The sequence below is a fragment of the Lissotriton vulgaris genome, chromosome 10 (assembly GCF_964263255.1).
Source record: "Lissotriton vulgaris chromosome 10, aLisVul1.2, whole genome shotgun sequence".
NCBI classification, from domain to species: Eukaryota; Metazoa; Chordata; class Amphibia; order Caudata; family Salamandridae; genus Lissotriton; species Lissotriton vulgaris.
In genome coordinates, this window is record NC_141698.1 from 456,370,453 (window position 1) to 456,392,064 (window position 21,612).

General features: G+C 49.9%; 1 pseudogene; it reads right to left on the minus strand.

Moving 5' to 3' along the window:
- LOC147685402 (uncharacterized) overlaps positions 1 to 21,612 on the minus strand; it is a 53,893-nt pseudogene that overhangs the window by 23,555 nt on the left and 8,726 nt on the right.

Consider the following 21,612-nt stretch of genomic DNA (forward strand, 5'->3'; position numbering starts at 1 on the left):
GAGCGCTGTGTAGCCTTGTATTTTTAACTTTGTTCTGCTTGCCTCTCTGCTGCTGAGTGTTAGCAGCTTTAAAACTTCATTTCCCCCGCTGACTAGTAGCGGTGAGTGGCATACCTTGTGTTTTAAATTTCCTCCCCCACCCCGCCCTCTTGACTCCTCCCCCTCGGCGTCATCGCCTATTTAGACGGGCCCCATGCGTCAGCGCAGCGGACGAGCGCAGCGGGAGCGACGTAGGCGCGCCGGAGTCGCACCAGAGTCAAGCCCGTCTGCGCCCGTCCGCGCCAGGACGGGCCTAGGGCCCAGGGATGTGGATACTACCATCTCCTACTCATCCTCCGCCCTGACGCACCTTCGAGCTGCTGACTGCCCCCTATCGTTTGACACCTGGACGCGGATCACTACTTTAGGAATCACTGGTAATCTACCCCCCCACCTTGGCCCACTCACTCCTCCCACTTCCCTCATTATTCCTGAGTCGCAGATCCGCCTACTATATTTGAACACCCGTTCTTTAGTCAGGCACCAAACTGATATTTTCCATCTACTTACGACTGAAAGACCTGATGTTCTTCTACTTTCTGAGACCTGGCTTACGGACGACTCCCTCCCGGACATACTGGCAGCATTACCTCCTGACTACTGCCTGCTTAACACCAACCGCCATGGGGGTCGCCCTGGAGGAGGGGTCGCGGCGGTAATACGTAAGGATATTCAGGTTATCACCCCCACTTCCATGATCTTTCCCGATGTAGATAACCTTGTCTTCAGTCTTGGAACTGAGGTGGGCGCTGTTACCTTTATGGTACTTTACCGTCCCCCACAATCCATGCCCTCTTTCCCTGCACTGTTTATTGAGCAGCTTGCTAGCATTGCTACCTCTTCTCCTCGCATAGTTATTGCTGGGGACTTTAATTATTGGTTTCAGCACAGGGACGCTGGCCCCCACGCCCTCGAATTGTTTGAAGGTCTCTCGAGCCTGAACTTCAGCCAGTTAGTCACCTCCCCCACCCATAGTGGTGGCCATATACTTGATCATATCTGGGTCTATGGGGTGAAGCCCTCCCACCCGCTTATTACACCTTGCGTGTGGTCGGACCACCGCCTTATCGATACCACCATCTCGATGGCTGGTCAGGTCAGGATCCCTTCGCGGGAGGGTGGCATGGCTCGTAAGTGGAAGGCCGTCGACTCTTCCAAACTGCTAACTCATCTGTCTCACACACGTCCGCCTCCCCCCAATGACTCTGACATTAATGAGCTAGATGGGCAAGTCTCTAACTGGCTCATATCAGCCAGCGATATCTTTGCCCCACTAATCAAGTTCCCTCGCTCTCGTCATAACCATTCTCATAAATGGTTTACTCCACTCCTCAAAACTGTACAGTTAGAACTTCGTCAATTCGAACGCAGATGGAGAAGAGACTACTGCCCGTCAAGTATAGATATCTATGTGGCAGCTCGTAATAGGTACAAATCTGCTATCTCTGCAGCCAAGAAAACCTATGTCTCCGAGCGTATCCTGTCAGCTCCCTGTAAGTCGAAGGAGATTTTTAGAGTTCTGGATGAGTTCACGTCTGACGCCAGAACGCTTTTGTCCCAGGCCCCTACCCAGGAATCTTGCAATGCACTTAGCACCTTTTTTTTACAGAAGATTGTTTTGATTAAGGGCACTATCCCGGTCACCTCATTGGATGCTGTTCCCATCACACCCCCTCATAATGCTTTCTCTATCACCCAGCTTCCCCCACTAGACGCTATATCTTTAGCCAACCTGGCGGCCCGGATCAAGTCTGGCTCCCCTGACGACCACTGTCCACCTTCCATACTTTGCGACATCTGCCATTCTCTACCTGACTGTATCCTTCCTCTGCTCAATTCTTCTCTTCTTTCCGGGACGGTACCCAGCTCCTTCAAGGAGGCCGTTATAGTGCCTCTGTTGAAGAAGCCTGGAGCTGACCCTGCCGTCCCGGCAAACTATCGTCCTATCTCTCTCTTACCTTTTTTCTCAAAAATCTTGGAGGCCCATGTCACTGCCTGTCTCTCGGGGTTCATCGAGAGTTCCACCTTTCTCGAGGCCAACCAGGCCGGCTTCCGCCCTGGTCATTCTACGGAGGCTGTGATCCTGGCTGTCCTAGATACCTTGAGAGACGGAGCTGACAAGGGTACCTCCCAGGCCCTGGTTTTACTAGATCTGCCGGCCGCTTTCGACACGGTGGACCATAACATCCTCCTCCACCGTGTCGAACAGGCCGGCATCCAGGGCCTGGCACTGGCCTGGGTGAAATCTTTCCTTATGGGGAGATCCCAGTCCCTCAGCCTAGGTACATTTAGGGCCCCTAGGGAACATCTGTCTTGTGGGGTCCCTCAGGGCTCCTCTCTATCCCCTCTTCTTTTCAATCTCTATCTTCGCCCTCTTCTCTCTTCTCTGAGGCAGTGGGACGTCCGCGTCTTCTATTACGCGGACGACCTACAACTCATTTTCTCTCTAAACTCTCCTTCTTCTATTCCTACTTTTCAGGCAGTCATGTCCCATATCTTTCAGTGGATGTGTCAGAACCAGCTGAAATTGAACCCCGGTAAGACGGAGCTCCTCCTGCCGGGTAGGAGCGCCGTCCACTGGGGTCCATATTTCTGGCCGACAGAGCTTGGCTCTCCTCCCACCCCGGTAACCTCGGTGAAAAGCCTCGGGGTCACTATTGACGCTGGGCTCTCTCTGGGGCCGCAGGTGGGGACAGTGGTTTCCTCCTGCATGTTCCAACTGCGCAGGATTAGGAAGGTGGCCTACCTTCTTACTCCCGATGCCTTGCTTCAAGTCATCATGGCCCTTGTTCTCTCCCGCCTGGATTTTTCAAATTCCATCTATTACGGCTTGCCCAAATGCTCCATCAATAGGTTGCAAGTCATCCAAAACCAGGCGGCGAGACTGGCCCTCGGGATTCCGAAGTGGCAGTCCGCCAAACCCCTCCTTATCAAGCTACACTGGCTCCCGGTTAGCCTAAGGGCTGCCTTCAAGGTTGGCTGTCTTATTTTCAAATCTCTCTCTGGTTCCTGTCCCGCCTTTTTGAAATCCCTGATCTGCCCCTACTGTCCCTCACGTAACCTTAGATCACTTCACTTACATCTTCTGGTGGTCCCTCCCTTCAAACTCTGTAGATCTGGGGGTCGAGGATTTGCCTTTCTCGGCCCCAAACTTTGGAACTCTCTCCCCCTCTCAGTTAGGACTTCCGGTACTCTGATTCAATTTCGCAAATCATTAAAAACCTGGCTTTTCCCACAATCCCGCTAAAATCCCTCTGTTTCCTCAGCACCCTTTCAGCGCCATGATACCTCCGGTGACAGTGCGCTATACAAAATTCCCTTAACATAACATAACATCCAGGTACAACGTTCTGTGAGCATTGCTGGTCCTGCCTTCGATGACAGCAATCATTCTCACACCTGCCAAGTTACAGCGCTATCTAATTTGGTTGAACTATCACCTGAATTTGTAGACCAATTCTTTGCGAGCCTGTCTGATACGATGTTCTCACCCATAGAGAAACAATAACTTTTTAGAAGCTTTCCGACACACGGCGTTCCCATGAACTCTGAATTCGGCCTTCAGTTTTGATCAACAAAGACTGCAATAAGCTTTGGAACTCTATGTTTCCCCGTTCAAGCATTAAGAAAAAATTTTTTTTTTTTGAATTGGACAATTTTAATATTGACCCCTTTTTGGCACGAACAATTCTTTGCTTAACGTAAAAAATATTCTTAGAGAACAGAAGCTTCACACTTCTATTTCTAAACACATCTAGAGACATAACAACGTTACACCAGCCTCTAGCACACATGCTATTACAATGCATTTTTATGTGATGATTTATCTCGCCTTTCTTCTGTCAGAGATACTTCATGTGTAATTCCTTTTGCATAATCGTTCATTGATTTCATATGCAATAGTTTTGAATGATTCTATGCTTTAAAAAACGTACAGTACCTAAATTCCATGTATTATAAGTACGCCTATTTCGAATGCATTTTTGTATTTTGGGGTGGGCAATGTTACACATGCATCTAATTGCTTAGTTTTAGTGATTTTGATGGACATGAAAACGTGGAGTGGGTGTTGCGTGCTTATCTAGGTTCCTGATCGATACTGTGACCTTATGCCCCTATTCGGCTATAAATCCATTTATTCCCTATATTGGCATAACCGTTCAAGTGCGATTTTCTGAAAAGTCATCTCTGGCCTCACACGAACAGAGCCACATTCCAGCATGACTCTCTGCTACTTCCTTTGCGACCAATTAGTGCAATGACAGAGCAGCAGTCACTATCTGATATTCCTAGATAACACTTCGAGTTCTTCAACAAGATAAAAACTTAGCAAACCTGGAAATCCCCGCTTGCTATGTTTTGATTAGTAATGGAACTCTAATGAGCAACTGATAACTGTCACTTCCTAGTGACATCTTTAATTGACGTCTTATGTCCAGCAAACTTGCGTCAAACCCGGCACCTGTCAGGTATAAATATTACCAACGTTGCCTTAAGCAAGGAGAGAGATACGAACTGCGAGTTCGTTGCCTGTTGCTGATGCCAGCTGCCTGCATGACCCTGTGTTGGTAAAAACTAGCACTCTGTCGCTGCAGCTGCTATCCTGTGGTGGTGAAGCTGCTGATTACCATTATCGCCGCTACAGCGCGAACTATGGTGCAGTACGCTTAAGGAGCTGAACAGCCGTCCTCTGCGAAGACATCCAGCAGATTCCAGCTGCCCGCGGACGCTGTCCCCCCTCCTTCCTCGACGCGCTGAAGAGAGCCGCTGCATTTCTCGTGCAGAGAAATCCAGTCCCGGCGCTTCCGGTTTACCCTCGCGGGTGACTGGGATATCGAGAGAGACCCCTGAAGGAGATACCAATCCTCCATCATTCTATTCAGAGGTATGGTGTTGACTAAACCCTTAGACGAGAATTCTTGAAACAAACCTTGGCAAAACCAACTTAACTTAAGCTACTTACTTACTCCCCTTTCACGTGTTAGGCTTAGGTCAGGCACACTGGGGTAGGCTTAGTTAGAAGCACCAGTTGAGTATGTTAGCCTAATGTATATATGACTGTATATATGTTTTATTACTTTTAAACCATTGTATGGCTAAGAAACCATATCAATGCTTTTACAGTTCTATTTCGCAATACTTATCTTACTGTACGTACTTTTTATAATAACAATTATTGCAATTGTGGCAATACATTTCTCTTGTACGAGAAGAAAGACTGTTCAATAAATGTTAACCCTTTATTGATAAACGCCCGTCTCTCTATTCTCTACATACTGTGAAAGTAAACTGCACTAGACTGACTGAGTGAAATCTATGTCTATTGTTTCACACGACCCTAGAGATCGACTCTTGATCTGAGGAGCAAAGTTGTCATGTTGCACGGTTGTTGGAAAACTGAATCCCTTCTTGTCTGTGCCAAGGAAGCTGATCACTTCCTATGCAGAGAAGAAAGTTTCCAGTGACCTCTGAGCTAGTTGGTAACACAACCCAATTAAGTTTAGCATAGTCAGTGGAGGCCTGGAATATAAGCAGTTCCACGTCGATACTACTGTTTATGTTATTCCAATGCGCAGGGCCTAGTGGGAAACTAGGAACTACACTACAGAGTGTGTATCCCAACCAGCATTGTCCACCCCATAGGGAGTGGATGTGTATCCCTACCAGCATTGCCTATCCCATAGGGGGTGGATGTCAATCCCTACCAACAATGTCCACCCCCCAGATGGGTGTCTATCCCCACCAGCATTGTCCACCCCATAGGGGGTAGATGTGCATCCCTACCAGCATTGCCCACCCCTTAGGGGGTTGGTGTCTATCCCTACCAGCATTTCCCACCACATAGGGGGTGGGTGTCTTTCCCTACCAGCACTGTCTACCTCATATGGGGTGGGTGTGCATTCCTACCAGCATTGCCCACCTCATAGGGGGTGGATGTCTATCCCTACCAGCATTGCCTACCCCATAGGAGGTGGATGTCTATCTGTACCAGCAATGTCCCCCCTTAGGGGGTGAATGCCTATCCCCACGAGCACTGTCTACTCCATAGGGGGTGGGGGTGTAGCCCTACCAGCATTGCCAACTCCATAGGGGGTGGATGTCTATCCCACCCATCACTATCCACGCCATAGGGGTGGATGTCTATTCCTACCAGCATTGTCCACCCCATAGGGGGTGGGTGTGTATCCCTACCAGCATTGCCCACCCCATAGGGGGTAGATGTCGATCCCTACCAGCATTGCCCACCCCAATTGGAGGTAGATGTCTATCCCTACCAGCAATGTCTACCCCATAGGGGGTGGGTGTGTATCCCAAGAAGCATTGTCCACAACATAGGGGGAGGGTGTGTATCACTACCAGCATTGCCCACCCCATGGGGGTGGTTGTCTATCCCTAGCAGCATTGCCCACCAAATAGGGGGTGGATGCCCAAGCCTACCAGTAATATCCATCCCATAGGGGGTGGTTGTCTATCCCTAGCAGCATTGCCCACCAAATAGGGGGTGGATGCCCAAGCCTACCAGTAATATCCATCCCATAGGGGGTGGATGTGTACCCCAACCAGCATTGACCACCCCATAGGGGGTGGATGTCTATCCCCACCAGCATTGTCCACCCCATAGGAGGTGGATGTCTATCCATACCAGCACTGTCCACCCCATAGGGGGTGGGTGTCTATCCCTTGAAGCATTGTCCACCACATAGGGGGTGGGTGTATATCCCTACCAGCATTGCCCACCCCATAGGGTGTGGTTGTCTATCCCTACCAGCATTGCCCACCCCATAGGGTGTGGTTGTCTATCCCTATCAGCATTGCCCACCCCATAGGGGGTGGGTGTGTATCCCAACCAGCATTGTCTACCCCATAGGGGGTGGATGTCTATCCCTTGAATCATTGTCCACCACATAGGGGGTGGGTGTATATCCTTACAAGCATTGCCCACCCCATAGGGTGTGGTTGTCTATCCCTACCAGCATTGCCCGCCCCATAGGGTGTGGTTGTCTATTCCTACCAGCATTGCCCACCCCATAGGGGCTGGATGTCTATGCCTACCAGCAATGTCCACCCCATAGGGGGTGGATGTGTATCCCTAACAGCATTGCCCACCCCTTAGGGGGTTGGTGTCTATTTCTACCAGCATTGCCCACCCCATAGGGGGTGGATGTCTATCCCTACCAGCATTTTCTACACCATAAGGGGTGGGTGTGTATCCCTACCGGCATTGCCCACATCTAATGGTGGTGGATGTCTATCCCTACCAGCATTGCCTACCCCATAGGGGGTGGATGTCTATCCCTACCAGCATTGCCCACCCCATAGGGGGTGGATGTCTATCCCTACCAGCATTTTCTACACCATAAGGGGTGGGTGTGTATCCCTACCGGCATTGCCCACATCTAATGGTGGTGGATGTCTATCCCTACCAGCATTGCCTACCCCATAGGGGGTGGATGTCTATCCCCACCAACACTGTCCACCCCATAGAGGGTGTAGCCCTACCAGCATTGCCAACCCCATAGGGGGTGGATGTCTATCCGACCCAGCACTGTCCACCCCAAAGGGGTGGATGTCTATTCCTACCAGCATTGTCCACCCCATAGGGAGTGGGTGTGTATCCCTACCAACATTTCCCACCCCATAGGGGGTAGATGTCTATCCCTACCAGCATTGCCCACCCCATTGGGGGGTAGATGTTGATCCCTACCAGCAATGTCCACCCCATAGGGGGTGGGTGTGTATCCCAACCAGCATTGTCTACTCCATAGGGGGTGGGTGTCTATCCCTTGAAGCATTGTCCACCACATAGGGGGTGGGTGTTTATCCCTACCGGATTTGCCCACCCCATAGGGTGTGGTTATCTATCCCTACCAGCATTGCCCACCCCATAGGGGGTAGATGTCTATCCCTACCAGCATTACCCACCCCAGTGGGGGTAGATGTCTATCCCTACCAGCAATGTCCACCCCATAGGGTGTGGGTGTGTATCCGAACCAGCATTGTCTACCCCATAGGGGGGTGGGTGTCTATCCCTTGAAGCATTGTCCCCCAAATAGGGGGTGGGTGTATATCCCTACCAGCATTGCCCACCACATAGGGCGTGGTTGTCTATCCCTACCTAAATTGCTCACCCCATAGGGTGTGGTTGTCTATCCCTACCAGCATTGCCCACACCATAGGGGGTGGGTGTATACCCCAACCAGCATTGTCTACCCCATAGGGGGTGGGTATCTATCCCTTGAAACATTGTCCACCACATAGGGGGTGGATGTATATCCTTACAAGCATTACCCACCCAATAGGGTGTGGTTTTCTATCCCTACCAGCATTGCCCACCCCATAGGGTGTGGTTGTCTATCCCTACCAGCAATGTCCACCCCATAGGGGGTGGATGTGTATCCCTAACAGCATTGCCCACCCCTTAGAGGGTTGGTGTCTATTTCTACCAGCATTGCCCACCCCATAGGGGGTGGATGTATATCCCTATCAGCATTTTCTACCCCATAAGGGGTGGGTGTGTATCCCTACCAGAATTGCCCACCTCATAGGGGGCGGATGTCTATCCCTACCTGCATTGCCTACCCCATAGGGGGTGGATGTCTATCCCTACCAGCAATGCCCACCCCATAGGGGGTGAATGCCTATCCCCACCAACACTGTCCACCCCATAGGGGGTGTAGCCCTACCAGCATTGCCAACCCCATAGGGGGTGGATGTCTATCCCACCCAGCACTGTCAACTCCAAAGGGGTGGATGTCTATTCCTACCAGCATTGTCCACCCCATAGGGGGTAGGTGTGTATCCCTACCAGCATTTCCCACCCCATAGGGGGTAGATGGATGTCTATCCCTACCAGCATTGCCCACCCCATTGGGGGGTAGATGTCGATCCCTACCAGCAATGTCCACCCCATAGGGGGTGGGTTTGTATCCCAACCAGCATTGTCTACCCCATAGGGGGTGGGTGTTTATCCCTTGAAGCATTGTCCACCACATAGGGGGTGGGTGTTTATCCCTACCAGCATTGCCCACCCCATAGGGTGTGGTTGTCTATCCCTACCAGCATTGCCCACCCCATAGGGGGTAGATGTCTATCCCTACCAACATTACCCACCCCATTGGGGGTAGATGTCTATCCCTACCAACAATGTCCACCCCATAGGGTGTGGGTGTGTATCCCAACCAGCATTGTCTACTCCATAGGGCGTGGGTGTCTATCCCTTGAAGCATTATGCACCACATAGGGGGTGGGTGTATATCCCTACCATCATTGCCCACCCCATAGGGTGTGGTTGTCTATCCCTACCAGCATTGCCCACCCCATAGGGTGTGGTTGTCTATCCCTACCAGCATTGCCCACTCCATAGGGGTGGGTGTGTATCCCAACCAGCATTGTCTACCCCATAGGGGGTGGGTGTCTATCCCTTGAAGCATTGTCCACCACATAGGGGGTGGGTGTATATCCTTACAAGCATTGCCCACCCCATAGGGTGTGGTTGTCTATGCCTACCAGCATTGCCCACCCCATAGGGGCTGGATGTCTATGCCTACCAGCATTGTCCACCCCATAGGGGGTGGATGTGTATCCCTAACAGCATTGCCCACCCCTTAGGGGGTTGGTGTCTATTTCTACCAGCATTGCCCACCCCATAGGGGGTGGATGTCTATCCCTACCAGCATTTTCTACCCCATAAGGGGTGGGTGTGTATCCCTACCAGCATTGCCCACCTCATAGGGGGTGGATGTCTATCCCTACCAGCATTGCCTACCCCATAGGGGGTGAATGCCTATCCCCAACACTGTCCACCCCATACGGGGTGTAGCCCTACCAGCATTGACAACCCCATAGGGGGTGGATGTCTATCCCACCCAGCACTGTCCACCCCAAAGGGGTGGATGTCTATTCCTACCAGCATTGTCCACCCCATAGGGGGTGGATGTGTATCCCTACCAGCATTTCCCACCCACCTCATAGGGGGTAGATGTCTATCCCTACCAGCATTGCCCACCCCATTGGGGGGTAGATGTTGATCCCTACCAGCAATGTCCACCCCATAGAGGGTGGGTGTGTATCCCAACTAGCATTGCCCACCACATAGGGGGTGGGTGTTTATCCCTAGAAGCATTGTCCACCACATAGGGGGTGGGTGTGTATCCCTACCAGCATTGCCCACCCCATAGGGGGTGGTTGTCTATCCCGACCGGCATTGCCCACCCCATAGGGGGTGGATGCCTATGCCTACAAGTAATGTCCGTCCCATAGGGGGTGGATGTGTATCCCAACCAGCATTGTCACCCCATAGGGGGTGGATGTCTATCCTTAGCAGCATTGTGAACCACATAGGGGGGTATGTGTATCCCAACCAGCATTGTCCAACCCATAGGGGGTGGATGTCTATCCCCACCAGCATTGTCCACCCCATAGGAGGTGGATATCTATCCATACAGCACTGTCCACCCCATAGGGTGTGGGTGCATATCCCTAACAGCACTGTCCATCCCATTGGGGGTGGATGTGTATCCCTACCAGCATTGTCCACCTCATAGGGGATGGATGTCTATCTCCACCAGCACTGTCCACCCCATAGGGGGTGGATGTCTATTCCTGCCAGCATTGCCCCCCGTAGGGGGTAGATGTCTATCCCTACCAGCATCAACCACCCCATTGGGGGTAGATGTCTATCCCTACCAGCAATGTCCACCCCATAGGGGGTGGGTGTGTATCCCAACCAGCATTGTCTACCCCATAGGGGGTGGGTGTCTATCCCTTGTAGCATTGTCCACCACATAGGGGGTGGGTGTTTATCCCTACCAGCATTGCCCACCTCATAGGGTGTGGTTGTCTATCCCTACCAGCATTGCCCACCCCATAGGGTGTGGTTGTCTATCCCTACCAGCATTGCCCACCCCATAGGGGCTGGATGTCTATGCCTACCAGCAATGTCCACCACATAGGGGGTGGATGTGTATCCTTACCAGCATTGACCACTCCATAGGGGATGGATGTCTATCCCCACCAGCATTGTCCACCCCATAGGGGTGGATGTCTATCCCACCCAGCACTGTTCACCCATAGGCGTGGATGTTTATTCCTACCAGCATTGTCTACCCCATAGGGGGTGGGTGGGCATCCCTACCAGCATTGCCCACCCCATAGGGGGTGGATGTATATGCCTACCAGAAATGTCCATCCCATAATGGATGGATGTGTATCCCAACCAGCATAGTCCACCCCAAAGGGGGCGGATGTCTATCCTTACCAGCATTGTCCACCACATAGGGGGTGGAGGTGTATCCCAACAAGTATTGTCCACCCCATAGGTGGTGGATGTCTATCCCCACCATTATTGTCCACCCCAGAGGGGGTGGGTGTATATCCCTACCAGCACTCTCCACCCCATAGGGGTGGATGTGTATCCCTACCAGCATTGTCTACCTCATAGCCGGTGGATGTCTATCCCGACCAGCACTGTCCACCCCATAGGGGGTGGATGTCTATCCCACCCAGCACTGTCCATCCCAAAGGGGTGGATGTCTATTCCTACCAGCATTGTCCACCCCATAGGGGGTAGGTGTGTATCCCTACCAGCATTGCCCACCCCATAGGGGGTAGATGTCTATCCCTACCAGCATTACCCAACCCATTGGGGGTAGATGTCTATCCCCACCAGCAATGTCCACCCCATAGGGGGAGGGTGTGTATCCCAACCAGCATTGTACACCCCATAGGGGATGGGTGTCTATCCTTTGAAGCATTGTCGACCACATAGGGGGTGGGTGTATATCCCTACTAGCCTTGCCCACCCCACCCCATAGGGTGTGGTTGTCTATCCCTACCAGTATTGCCCACCCCATAGGGGGTGGATGTCTATGCCTACCAGCAATGTCTACCCCATAGGGGGTGGATGTGTACCCTAACCAGCATTGTCCACCCCAGAGGGGGTGGATGCCCATCACTACCAGCATTGTCCACCACATAGGGGGTGGATGTGTATCCCAACCAGCATTGTCCACCCCATAGGGGGTGGATGTCTATCCCCACCAGCATTGTCCACCCCATAGGGGGTGGATGTCTATCCATACCAGCACTGTCCACCCCATAGGAGGTGGGTGTATATCCCTATCAGCACTCTCCACCCCATAAAGGGTGGATGTGTATCCCTACCAGCATTGTCCACCCCATAGGGGGTGGGTGTCTACCCCAACGGCATTGTCCACCATAGGGGGTGAATGTCTATCCCTACCAGCACTGTCCACCCCATAGGAGGTGGGTGTCTACCCCTACCGGTATTGTCCACCATAGGCGGTGAATGTCTATCCCTACCAGCACTGTCCACCCCATAGGGGGTGGATGTCTATCCCCACCAGCAATGTCCACCCCATAGGGGTGGATGTGTATCCCTCCCACATTACCTACCCCATAGGGGGTGGATGTCTATCCCTACCAGCACTGTCCACCCAATGGGGGTATGTGTCCATCACTCCCAGTATTGTCCACCCTATAGGGGCTGGAAGCCGAACACCCCTACTACTTTCATGCCAAGTGTGTAAACTGGCTGCAAAAGTAACACATATTGAAAAAAATTAGACATACCCCCATCACTGTAGTTTCCAAAAGGTGAGTGTGGGTTTCAAACCCCCAAGATGTTCAAGCACATAGGGGATATGGGGTATAGCCCCCCCCCCATCACTGTAGTGACCAAAAGGTGAGTGTGGGGTTCAAACTCCCAATATGTTCAAGCACATAGGGGATAAGGGGTATAACCCCCCCCATCACTGTAGTGACCAAAAGGTGAGTGTGAGGTTCAAACCCCCAGCATGTTCAATCAAACATGTATGTTTTTTGGGCCTAAAACCACAAGCAATATAGTGACAAAGTAGTGGTTGTGTGCCAAACAAAAACATATCTGTTGAGGCAAACATGGTTGTGCTTTTAAAAATACTCTCGATGGATTTGAGCCCAGATCTTTGGAATGGGTTGAGTGTGTGACATTGATCCACATTCTAGCGGGCTGATGAGAGGTGTTACCTCGAAACCGGTCCGGTCCTCGGATGCTTGATTCCGTTCTGGGAAGGACATGGCTTTTGTAGTTCGGACTGGACTGTTCCCATGGGGCACAGGGTCAGAGCTGATTTGCATATCGCCATTGTCTAACCCAGGGTGGTGTGGAGTGCAAAAAAACGATGGATTTGAGCCCAGATCTTTGGAATGGGTTGAGTGTGTGACATTGATCCACATTCGGTCCATCACCTGTTGTTTTTGCATATTCCGCCCTAAGTGCGCTGGGGATGCCCAGACGTGGGTCCCAGGCACTCCACACCACTGGAGTCAAGCTAGCCGGGCTGATGAGAGGTGTTACCTCGAAACCGGTCCGGTCCTCGGATGCTTGATTCCGTTCTGGGAAGGACATGGCTTTTGTAGTTCGGACTGGACTGTTCCCATGGGGCACAGGGTCAGAGCTGATTTGCATATCGCCATTGTCTAACCCAGGGTGGTGTGGAGTGCAAAAAAACGATGGATTTGAGCCCAGATCTTTGGAATGGGTTGAGTGTGTGACATTGATCCACATTCGGTCCATCACCTGTTGTTTTTGCATATTCCGCCCTAAGTGCGCTGGGGATGCCCAGACGTGGGTCCCAGGCACTCCACACCACTGGAGTCAAGCTAGCCGGGCTGATGAGAGGTGTTACCTCGAAACCGGTCCGGTCCTCGGATGCTTGATTCCGTTCTGGGAAGGACATGGCTTTTGTAGTTCGGACTGGACTGTTCCCATGGGGCACAGGGTCAGAGCTGATTTGCATATCGCCATTGTCTAACCCAGGGTGGTGTGGAGTGCAAAAAAACGATGGATTTGAGCCCAGATCTTTGGAATGGGTTGAGTGTGTGACATTGATCCACATTCGGTCCATCACCTGTTGTTTTTGCATTTAAAAATACTCTCAGCCATGTGCAGCCAATCATTGCCTTTGGGGCCAAACACTGCCACCAATGTTCAATTGGACAATGTAAGAAGTGACCATCAAAATGCTTAAACACACATTTGTTAACAAACAGACACAAATACAAAGGATTCCATCGGAAACCACATTTTTGATGAGATCCTGTCCCCCCCTGTGGCAGCAATGGCGATTTAAAAAACATGATGGATGTGCAGACTGAAGATGTAGGAGTCCCAGGGCCAATGGATAAAAAAAGTCTAACAAACATCCACTCAATGCCCCTCAAAGCCAGTAGAAATCTATGGGCGAAGATGCACTAAGACAACCAGCCAGCCACACACTGCAGAACAAACACAACATGTGTGTGTGTGTGGAAGTGTCTCTAGGCTCGGCCAACACAAACAATAAAAAAAATAAAAAATTGATACTTGTATAGCGCACTACTCACCGCAAGGGTCTCAAGGCGCTTGTACGAATACCACTGTGGAACCCATCCTGGCTTTCCCTGTGAGGCGTCCACTCCTGGGCACCCCCAAGGTGGAGGCCAGGCATCCTTAGCGTTGTGGGGGCCGTTGTGGAGATGAAGCAAGCTATTGCCCAGAGTTGCAGAGTGGGACTCCATGATTGGAATAGACACCGAGGCGAGAATTATCAGGTCCGTGGAATTTTTGAGCCCAAGACCTGCCAAGGCGAGGAATTGAACCCTGGTCCCAGGCTAGACCTCTGCATCAGGGTCTGCCGCTCTAATCATTGAGCCGCACTTCTCCACAATGATGGGCTGAACTCCACTGAGACATATGTGTGTTGAGTATAATCCAGAAGTATCTCAAGAACTGTGTTACTGAATGTGGGCAATCAGGCATTGTTTGATGATCGGGTTCACAACAGTCACATTTGGAACAAGCTTGGTGGAACAACAAACAATACATCAAGAGACTGACTCTCTTCCGCAGTACCCTCAAGGTTACTACAGTGTGGTGACTGTATCCTGTCTGCTGACCTTCTGTGATGATAAATTAGGATGTGGCCCATACTTCGGAGCACACTCACTCTTCCACGCTGTCACATGTCTTGCCAGAACAACTGTCGTCACACATACCCAAACATTACTCACAGGGCATGGCCTGTAATGTAAGGCCACAATGTAGGTAGGGGTCTTGCCAAGGGAAAAGTCACATTTGGCCAGTCTAAACAGCACACACCTTGATCAGCAGCAATGTGCATCAGCTAAGCCTACTTTGACTTGTGACATTGCACACACATGCACCCATGACTATACCAGGGGTGATGGTGGGATCTGTGTTTTACAAACACAATACACATAGCTAGTCATTACACATGCTGAAATTGGTCTCACTGTTTAGGATGAAGTATATGTGCTTAAAATGAAATGTATCAGACACATTGGCAAATTTAACACTGTCCCAGAACAATGAAACTCTCAAGGAGGCCTGCAAATAAGACATGTTGCCATCAGACAAAAGGGAAGGGTAGAATCTGCTGAGTGTGAGCAGTCATATACACATACAAGTGCCAAACTAACAAAAACAGAAGACATATCAAAAACACACCGATGTTGTTAGCACAAATGGAACTCAGAAATCAAATATATGTCAAATGTAAGTTTGCCCACAATGCAGGCCCTTATCTCAACCCTAACCAGGGATGACACTAAAATGACTCAATTTTACCCATGCAACCACATCCTGGACACTCAAAGCCAAATAGGTTGACAAAGCACTGGGCTACACAGCAAGCTTTCCAAACAGAAACATCAGCTGGGACTACAGTCTTGGTAGAAAAAGGGCTTAGACTACAGAGAGTCATGCTCACATGACACACAACATGGGCTCAGAAAATGTCACAGATTAACACACTGCCATGAAGTGATTTCACTACTGTGAAAGATCAGCTGTTTCAAGCTTGGTTTTGGCAGGGGTCTACCATGTCAGAATGGTACTCGGACATCGATCCAACAATTACAACACACAGAATACTTTGGTCCCATCAGCCTGTGTACAGGTGTTTCTCCAAAGTCATCTGCGCGTAGTCAGAATCCCTGTTTACCAAGTTGCACTGATGAGACAGATGACTTGTTCATCATCAATGCACTATTCTGCATGTCCATTGGGGATAGTCGTACCGTTAAAATATTTACAATGTGTACAAATGTCAGCACGACATATGTGCAAAAGTGTAAGCCAAAGATGGGAGTTCGTGAAAAGAATGTCACACTCCTTGTCCAAAACAATGTGGATCCTGACAACCTGCAATTGCAGTAAATGATGACTCCGATACATACTGAAATAGGAAACATATACCATGGACCACATGGAGTCCATCACATCACCATATCATTATTGTCACTAAAAAAGATTTCAACAGCAATTTCAGTACACTCATCAGCAACATTATATACATGAAATGCAAATCAACAAAAGCTTTATTCAGCATTTGCATTTAAAAATGAAAAATCATGAAGAACAATAAAGCCAATGGCCAGTCCATGTTATTGAGTTCTTCAGGGGGTAAACACGATGAGTCGTTATCCATTGCTTGCATGCACTGACATAACTAGCGGACATCTCCCCTTGGAGGGGCATCTTTAGGGGCAGTCCAGGCACCACAGGGACAGAATTAGGGTGTACCAGAATGGGTTATGGGAGGGATGGGGGTTACTGGAATGTCTGTAGCAATAGCAGTGGACATGTGGGATTGAGGGGGTTGTGGCTCCACTGTAGTGGACATGTGGGATTGAGGAGGTTGTGGCTCCACTGCGTGGGCATGTCGGATTAAGGGGGTGGTGGCTCCACTGCAGTGGACAGGTCAGATTGGGGGGCCAGGGTCTCCACTGCAGTGTCTGGAACTGTCTGAGGGTGTGGTGTTGTGTGAGTGGAAGTGCTTGTGGTAGGGGGAGGGCCTTATCATCTTGGGGATGGTGTAATGATGTGTGGGTGAACCTGGGATGGCTTGTCAGGGGTGAACTTTGGGAGGGGTGGCCTGGGTTCTGGAAGATGTAGATTTTGTGGTGGAAGTGTGGGATGGTGATAAGGGTTTGCTTTCCTTTGTCCTGGGGGATATATGGATGGGGGCCCCAGTGTTCCTACTCTTAGGGGAGGGTTGCGAGTGCAGTGGTGGATCTCCTCTGTGTGTGGTGATCTCCTCTTCCCCTTGCGAGTCTGGTCTGATGATACAATGGGGAAGAGGCCAGGTCACAGAGGAAGATCCTCTGGGAAGCGGGGTTGCAAGAGAGTCATGGGTAGGGGTTTTGGAGGAAGAAGTAGCTGTGGAATGCAGAGTGGTTGTGGATGGGTGTGTTTGATGTCAGTCCCCTGAGTGTGCGTGCATGTTTGTTTGGATTTTGTTTTAGGTTGCTGTGTGCTGCTTGTGTCTGTTGGGGTGTGTGCATCTGCCTGTGGGAGTGTGCTTTGGTCAGGTAGGTTAGTGTGGACTGTGGATGGAGCAGAGGTAGGAGGGGTGAGGTACTGTTGTAGGAGGGACACTACTGCTGTCAGTGAGGAGGCCATGGACTGGTTAGTCTGCTGTAAAGCAGACATGTGTGCTGACATGCCCTCCATGTATAACACCAATTGTGTCAATAGACTGATGTGTGCATGGAGGACACTCAGCATGGATGACTGCCCCACATGTATCTGTTTGAGCAAGTCAACAGACTCCACACTCAGGGCAGCAGGGGTGACAGATGCAGGGGGTGCAGTGCCTGGACCAAAGGAGAGATGCGCCCCATCACGGGAGGGTCCACGGACCTTTGGAATGGGAGCAGCTGTGAGGGTGGAGATGGTGGTAATAGCGGGGACAGATTCTGTTGTTGTGGCCTCTGCTCTGGTAAAATACACCACCACAAGGGAGTCATCACTGAAGCTGGAATGGTCCTCAGCTGATGTGAATGTTTCTGAGCGTCCCTCAGTGTGGCTCTGCTCACTCTCCGTGCCACTGGGTCCCTCCTCTTCCACAGTGGACCCAATCTGGCTAGCTGCTTCCTTTTGGTCCGTAGAACTGTCTCCTCCATTAGCCGTAGATGATGCTGTGAACAAGGAGGAACAGATTCACATCAGTCATCTGCATAGACTTGACACATGAGTTCTATCACAACACATCACAGAGCAAGCTCTTGTATAATGTTAATGCCACTTTTTATATTCATTAGACATATGTGAACATGGCACTTGTCAGTCTGCCAGTGAACCATGGTCCCCAAACACATGATGGCAATGGAACCATCTGTTAGATGTATTTAAAATTTCCCTAAATACATGGCCAACAGCGCACTATTTTGCCTATTGTCTGATCAGTGATTCTCCTGAGTGTCATGTGTCATTACAAACATATCCCATCTCATGCAAGGGAGTCAGGAATGGGCACAGCAAATGGGATGGACAAATTCATAAGTTGGCATGATGAGCATACTTCCATCCCCAGTCACCATGAGGGCTTATGTCTTGAACGTCAATGCTATAATGGTCTGCATGCAGGACAACAGACAAGTACAAATACTGCATCTTCACAATTTTTCATGTGGCATACTATACCACTGGCCTGTCTGGCTAAACAGTCTGTACTGACTCTTGTTACAGTGGCAGGGAATCCCGACTTTACAGTCAGCACCATGTCACACTCATGTATTCACTGTTAAAGCAACATCTCTAGTGGTCAAGTATACATTTCCCCTATGTGCTACACACAATTGAAACACTTTGACAAGCTCACATTGTTCTACTGAGGCATTGGAGTATATGAATTAACAAATCTGTATACATGAACATTTTGCCAGCTCCCAAGAACAAAATAATGCAGCAAACACATCTATGTTGAAGCTACCATTATGCAGAGCCAAGGGGTGACACACACATGTTTTGTCCTGTGTATCTGAGGCAAAGTCCATACATTAGGGGCCAGATGTAGGTAAGTAACATTTACCGATTGTTAATTACCGAAAATTACCGAATTTTACCGATTCGGTAATTAACAATCGGTAAATGTGAGGGGTGGGTATGTAGGGAATCCAGATGTTCCCTTTTACCGAATCGGTAAAAATCGGTATTTACCGATTCGGTAAATACCGACCGGTAATGCTCCATTCATTCCTATGGGCTTAAATACCGATTTTGACAAGGGTGCAGGGGGTGTCACTTTGACACCCTCTAGCACCCCCAAAAAAGGTTCGGGTGCCATGTGGCAGGCATACCTGCCCTAAGGGCAGGTCTGCCTGTCATATGGCACAGGTGTGCATGCACACATGTGCATGCACACCGGAATCGGTATTTTACCATCAAATAGAATTTGATGGTAAAATACCGATTCTGTAATGCTTGTGGGACTCAGAAGAGTCCCACCTACATATCAATGTTACCGAATCTGATACAATACCGATTCGGTATTTTACAGAATCGGTAAATTTACCGATCGGTAAATTTACCGATTCTGTAAAATACAGGGCCCTACATCTCAATTTGCTTTTACCGGTCGGTAACGGCCGAAATCGGCCGTTACCGGCCAGTAAATGGCCACCTACATCTGGCCCTAGATGTCTGTCCATATTTAATACATTTGCCACATGTGAAATTTTAAAAGTTAGGCCTGAACACACTGTCACGGAGTCAGACACATGAATTTCAATAGAATGGGGGTTGGGAGCAAACTGCCTCACAGTCCCAGCACAGTTCGCCTCTTTGCATCCTGGTAAATGCAGTACACAGTTCAAACTTACTTCAAAATTAGCTGGAGTATTTCACCACAGTTGGTGCAGAAATTGCTGTATATCTCTAGACACGTGTTTCTGGGTTAAGCCCGTCTTCAGTAGAGAGCAGCAGTATTAGAGAACAAAGAAAAATCTTCTGGGGTTGCTGGAAATGCTGCCAAGTTTCTCTCAGGTCACAGTACCACTCACAGGCACACAGGTGCATCTCCAAAGCTCGTCAACTTGTTGCCTCAAGGGAGCCTTTTGAACAGAATGGGGGTTGGGAGCACACTGCCTCACAGTCCCAGCACAGTTCGCCCCTTTGCATCCTGGTAAATGAAGTACACAGTTCAAACTTACTTCAAAATTAGCTGGAGTGTTTCACCGAAGTTGGTGCAGACATTGCTGTATATCTCTAGAAACGTGTTTCTGGGTTGAGCCCGTCTTCAGTAGAGAGTAGCAGTATTAGAGAGCAAAGAAAAATCATCTGGGGTTGCTGGAAATGCTGCCAAGTTTCTCTCAGGTCACAGTACCACTCACAGGCACACGGGTGCATCTCCAAAGCTCCTCAACTTGCTGGCTCAAGGCAGCCTTTTGAACAGAATGGAGGTTGGGAGCACACTGCCTCACAGTCCCAGCACAGTTCGCCTCTTTGCATCCTAGTAAATGCAGTACACAGGCCAAACTTACTTCAAAATTAGCTGGAGTGTTTCACCAAAGTTGGTGCGGACATTGCTGTATATCTCTAGACACGTGTTTCTGGGTTGAGCCCGTCTTCAGTAGAGAGCAGCAGTATTAGAGAGCAAAGTAAAATTATCTGGGGTTGCTGGAAATGCTGCCAAGTTTCTCTCAGGTCACAGTACAATTCACAGGAACACAGGTGCATCTCCAAAGCTCGTCAACTTGTTGGCTCAAGGGAGCCTTTTGAACAGAATGGGGGTTGGGAGCACACTGCCTCACAGTCACAGCACAGTTCGCCCCTTTGCATCCTGGTAAATGCAGTACACAGTTCAAACTCACTTCAAAATTAGCTGGGGCATTTCACCAAAGTTGGTGCAGATATTGCTCTATATCTCTAGACACGTGTTTCTGGGTTGAGCCCATCTTTAGTAGAGAGCAGCAGTATTAGAGAACAAAGAAAAATCATCTGGGGTTGCTGGAAATGCTGCCAAGTTTCTCTCAGGTCACAGTACCACTCACAGGCACACGGGTGCATCTCCAAAGCTCGTCAACTTGTTGCCTCAAGGGAGCCTTTTGAACAGAATGGGGGTTGGGAGCACACTGCCTCACAGTCCCAGCACAGTTCCCCTTTTTGCATCCTGGTAAATGCAGTACACAGGTCAAACTTACTTCAAAATTAGCTGGAGTGTTTCACCAAAGTTGGTGCAGACATTGCTGTATATCTCTAGACACATGTTTATGGGTTGAGCTCGTCTTTAGTAGAGAGCAGCAGTATTAGAGAGCAAAGAAAAATCATCTGGGGTTGCTGGAAATGCTGCCAAGTTTCTCTCAGGTCACAGTACCACTCACAGGCACACGGGTGCATCTCCAAAGCTCGTCAACTTGTTGGCTCAAGGGAGCCTTTTGAACAGAATGGGGGTTGGGAGCACACTGCCTCACAGTCCCAGCACAGTTCGCCCCTTTGCATCCTGGTAAATGCAGTACACAGTTCAAACTTACTTCAAAATTAGCTGGAGTGTTTCACCAAAGTTGGTGCAGACATTGCTGTATATCTCTAGACACGTGTTTCTGGGTTGAGCCCGTCTTCAGTAGAGAGCAGCAGTATTAGAAAGCAAAGAAAAATCATTTGAGGTTGCTGGAAAGGCTGCCAAGTTTCTCTCAGGTCACAGTACCACTCATAGGCACACGGGTGCATCTCCAAAGCTCGTCAACTTGCTGGCTCAAGGCAGCCTTTTGAACAGAATGGGGGTTGGGAGC